This window comes from Cebus imitator, unplaced genomic scaffold, assembly GCF_001604975.1.
Source record: "Cebus imitator isolate Cc_AM_T3 unplaced genomic scaffold, Cebus_imitator-1.0 Scaffold58, whole genome shotgun sequence".
In the NCBI taxonomy this organism is placed as follows: domain Eukaryota; kingdom Metazoa; phylum Chordata; class Mammalia; order Primates; family Cebidae; genus Cebus; species Cebus imitator.
In genome coordinates, this window is record NW_016107373.1 from 4772673 (window position 1) to 4777948 (window position 5276).

The 5276-nt window shown below is 37.9% G+C and overlaps 1 pseudogene across 1 annotated transcript; it reads right to left on the reverse strand.

The window, feature by feature from the left end:
• Positions 1-1515: 1515 nt before the first annotated feature.
• LOC108304925 lies at positions 1516-3060 on the reverse strand (annotated as a pseudogene). The gene has a single exon (XR_005200405.1). The product of XR_005200405.1 is annotated as a THUMP domain-containing protein 3-like (transcript).
• Between the last annotated feature and the right edge of the window lie 2216 nt (positions 3061-5276).

Genomic DNA, 5276 nt, shown 5'->3' on the forward strand with positions numbered 1-5276 from the left:
TTCCTTTCTTATTAGCTGTATGATTTTGAGCAAATTGCTTAACCTCTCTGTGCCTCAGTTTTCTTACCTTAATTCCTGAGACACACTTGTTCACAGAGTAGGAGGAAACCCTAAACAACCCTAACAATGTGACGTTATTTTTATTACTATGGTGCCCAACATCAGCGGGGCCAAATAGATGGTAGGTGTTGCTGTATTACAGATGAGGAAACCCAAGGTTAGAAAGGTGAAATAACGTGCTCAATGTTCACACAGCTCAGTAAAGCACTCAGATCACAAACAAGAATTTGTAAATTCCCAGAGGAGAAAATCTTTCTAGAAAAAATGCTGAATTAAGTGTGGTTTTGAAGAAATATATTTTCTAGGTCCCCAGGGTCTTCTAGTGTAGTTGGTGTTCCAAGTCTGCCTTTAGATTTCTTGCTTCAGCTCCTTCTCACTTACCCATGAAAGTTAACCTGGCTCACATCCCTTTTTTTATTAATTGCCATATGAAATGTATTTATTTATTTATTATTTATTTTTTTTTTACTGAAAAAAAATTTCTTTTAATTTGGTTTGTTGGTCCCATACCCCATCTATCAATGTAAGTGTTATTTACAAGTAGAAATGTTCTATACTAACAATATCTTTGCAGCCCCTTTGATAATTCCTAGACCTCTATTTTAGTTCTATGTATTAATCTGAATAATAGATGGATACTTTAAGGCAGATGGTAAACTTTCCTATAGGTCTTATGAGATTTCGTCCTAGAGGCTGAACACCATTCACAAAATGTAATAATGCTTCATTTCTTGAGTTTGAGGTAAAGAACTTGAGCAACTGGATTAACAAAGCTGCAAAGGCAGTGAAATGTGGCCTAAGATGTAATTAGGTTCTTTGCCTTTCCTTTGGGTCAGGGTAGTTTTGCACTTGACAATGGAAAATAGGCTATGAAGTCTGAAAATACAATGTTCTAAACCCCAATCTCAGAGCACTTTTGTGGGCTTTTCACTAAGCAACTTTAAAGTATTTTAAGCAAAATTAAGCTATCATATCAAAAGAGCTTCAAGGAGAAGCTGTGCCTTCTTATAAAACTTTTGAGACGGAGTTTCGCTCTTGTCAGAGTGAACTCGGCTCACTGCAACTTCTGCCTCCTGGGTTCCAGCGATTCTCCAGCTGCAGTCTCCTGAGTAGCTGGGATTACAGGTGCCTGCCAACCACATCTGGTTAATTTTTGTATTTTTAGTAGAGACGGGGTTTCTTGATGTTGTCCAGGCTGGTTTCAAACTCAGCCTCAGGTGATGTGCCTACCTCGGTTCCCCAAAGTGCTGGGATTATAGGAGTGAGTCACTGTGCTTGGCCACGTAAAACTTCTCAATTCCATCACATTACATTCACACCTTTTGCCAACCAGGATGAAGAGCCTTGAACAGGTTTAAAGAGTGCAGACTGCACTTCTGTTAATACTATTTTTCTCTCCGAGTTCTTTATGCTAACATTTCCAGTGGTGGGAAGTACAAGTACTATTAGTCATCTTCATTCTTTGCATTACCAAACAGTTCCTCTTTCTCCATCTTGTTCTGAAGGATGAACAAAAGCTTCAGGTGTACGTAACAGAACATAAACTGCAGCACGAAGACCACCAATGTTCACCCAGACTGTATCCACCTTTCGCCATACATGTCGCATTCCAGCTAATGCCTTGGTAAAGCACTTTGTGTCTTGAGTAAGCAGTACAGCTCTGCCTGTGGTAGGTGCGCAGACACGGTTCATCTCCCATAGGCAAGCCGATAAAGGTTCCAGTTTCTCTTCTTGGATGCTATCCTTTTTCCAAATGGCAAATCTGTTACAATAATATCCACAGAGCCAGTTCTCAATGGCAGATTGCAGATATCCCACTGAACAGCATCTATTGGCAAGCCCCAGGGTGGTTTACCTTCTTTAATTTGGCTCTTGGTCAATAAAGATGCAATGTTATTTGCTGCCCTATTCACAGCCAGTGGATTATTATCACCAGCAATGTGGAAACAGTCAGACCATTCAGTATCCCCCTCTATTGGTATTGCCCCTGTTCCACACATTGGATTGACTATTATATCATAAGGCAGAGGATCACAGAGCCTGAGCATCCCATAGGCAAGAGTTGATCTAAGAGTTGTAGGTCCAAAATGTGTGATATTTCTTCGATGGAGACTCTCTTCAGTCAATGCAATCCCCACAATGACTTCATTATCATGGATGTTCAAAAGAACCTCCACATCAAAGTTGGTCATGTCGGCCTTCCACTTAAAATAATCTTGAACAGCACCCCCAAAATCTCTTGCAGCCTCATTTGAGGTAGAGTAATGTTTCTCTCCTGCCCTGTTGCATGTGACTCTAGCACTTGAGGTTCAGTTTCTTCTTTTGAGCTTTCATCAGTCTCATCTTTGCAAGATGCCAAATCATCACCTGCTAATGTTGATACCTCCTCTCTGATGGCTGGATTTTCATAATAATCTAAGATATGAGAATCTAAAGCATGGCTAGTGAAGCCTTTTTTATCATTTCTCTGATAGATTTTGACTTCTTGTCCATTATTAAGCTTCCCTTTACTTGAATTCTGATTTATCTTTTTGCGCCTCGCTTTTTTCCTTTTAAAACTGTCATTAATTTTCCACACTTTTAAGGGGTTTGACCATAGAAGTTTTCCAGCCAAGTCTTCAAAATCCTTTAGAACTTCTTCCTTTGTTTTTTTGAACTGGTAATCTTGGAACTCCTGAACCACCACAAATAAGTTATCAACTGATCTCAGACAATGAACCTGTGCCAGACTTTCCAGTGAAATGACAAAATATATCTTGCCGCGGTCTCTGCTGATTTTGCATGGTGACCCAAGTTTCTCTCTCACTTCATCTGCAGCTGTTTGTTCAAAGCCAGCAGGTAAAGTGGCTCCAATAGTAACTAGAAGCTCAGATTCACTTGTGAGGTCACTTTCTGTCAGTCGTACAGGCCTCTGGTTCTCATGAAGGTTCACATCTAGGAGTTGGTTAGTGGCTTCTTCAATGTCACACATGTTGGCTGTGCTTCCAAGGTTCCTAACACTGTCCCTTTAAAAGCAGTACTGTCCCGGCCGTCTGCAAAGACTCTTTCAGCTCCCGTACTCCATTGGCCTCTCGCGCTCAGGCCACGCTGCCGGCTGAAATGTATTTATTCATTTATTATTAACTTTTATTTTAGGGTAAGTATACATGTGCAGGTTTCTTACATAGGCAAATTGTATATCTTGGGGGTTTGGTGTACAGTTGTCAGCGTAAGACCCAGTAGTTAGTTTTTTGATCCTTCTCCCTTCCTTCACTTTCAGGTAGGTCCTGTCTGCTGTTCCCTTCTTTGTCTATGTGAACTTCATGTTTGGTGCTCACTTATAAAAATAACATGTGGTATTTGGTTTTCTGTTCCTGTGTTTGCTAAGGATAATGGCTTCCAGCTCCATCCACGTTGCTGCAAAGGACATGATCTCATTCTTTTATGGCTGCATAGTATTCCATCTTGTATAAGTACTGCATTTTAAAAAATCAGTCTACTGTTTATGGGGATTTAGGTTGATTACATGTCTTTGCTATTGTGAATAGTCTGTGATGATCATATGTATGCAAGTGTCATTATGACAGAGCAATTTATATTCCTTTGGGCATATACACTATGATGTGATTGCTGGGTCAAATAGCAATTCTAAGTTTTTTGAGAAACTGCAAAACTGCTTTCCACAATGGTTGAATGAATTTACATTCTCACCAGCTGTGTGTAAAGATTTTATTTTCTCCACAACCTCGCCAGCATCTGTTATATTTTGACTTTTTAATAATAGCCATTCTGACTGTTATGAGATGGAATCTCATTGTGGTTTAGATTTGAATTCTGTAATGATTAGTGATGTTGAACATTTTTTCATATGCTTGTTGACTGCATGTTGACTTTCATATGCTTGTTGACACTTCTTTTGAAAAGTGTCTGTGTTCTTTGCCTCCTTTATAGTGGGATTGTTTGTGTTTTTCTTGTAATTTGTTAAGTTCCTTATAGATTCTGGATATTAGACCTTCATTGGATGTATAGTTTACAAATATTTTCTCCAATTCTCCAGAGTAGGTTGTTTACTCTGTTGATACTTTTTTTTTCTGTGCAGAAGATTTTTAGTTTAGTTAGATCCCACTTGCCAATTTTTGTTTTTGTTGCAATTGGTTTTGTTGTCTTCATTATGAAATCTTTGCCAGGTCCTATGTCCAGAATGGTATTTCCTAGTTATTATACAGGATTTTTATAGTTTTCAGTTTTACATTTAAGTCTTTAATGCATTTTGAGTTGATGCTTATATATGTTTTAAAGAAGGGATCTACTTTCAATCTTCTGTGTATGGCTAGTCAGTTATTCCAGAACCATTTATTGAATAGGGAATCCTTTCCCCATTGCTCGTTTTGTTGATTTTGTCCAAGATGAGATGGTTGTAGACATGTGGCATTATTTCTGTGTTCTGTGTTCTGTTCTATTGATCTATGTATCTGTTTTTGTACCAATACCATGCTGTTTTGGTTACTATAGTCTTGTAATATAGCTTGAAGTTGGGTAATGTGTTGCCTCTAGCTTTATTCTCTTTTGCTTAGGATTGTCTTGGGTATTTGAGCTCTTTCTTGGTTCCAAATACATTTTAAAGTAGTTTTTTTTTTCTAATTCTGTGAAGAATTTCATTGGTAGTTGGTAGGAATAGCATTGAATCTGTAATTTGCTTTGGGCAGTATGGGCATTCTAACAATATAAATTCTTCCTATCCATGAGCATGAAATATTTTTTTCCATTGGTTTGTGTCATCTCTGATTTCCTTAGGCAGTCTTTTGTAATTCCCATTGTAAAGATTTTTCACCTCTCTGATTATCTCTATTTCTATGTATTTCTTTCTTTTTGTGGCTATTGTGAATAGGGTTGTGTTCTTGATTTGGCTTTCAGTGTAAATGTTATGAGTTATATTTTCTTTCAGGAGACAGGTACCTACTCTGAGATTCTTCAGAGCTAATGCATATGTGGATATTAATGTGTTAATGTTGGTTCTTCAGGACAAATGTTCACATTTTGACAAGGATGTTTATTTTATCATGCCTGAATATTGTTGGAGCTTGAAAAAAATGTGAATAAATATCACCCCTTTCCTTTTCTCCAAAAGTGGAGAAAACTATCCCTTTTTCCAGATATTCCATGTTATCACATACATTTTCAGACCTGCAGGCACCTGAGTTTGCTAACAACTAATTTCAAAATATAACAGAATTATT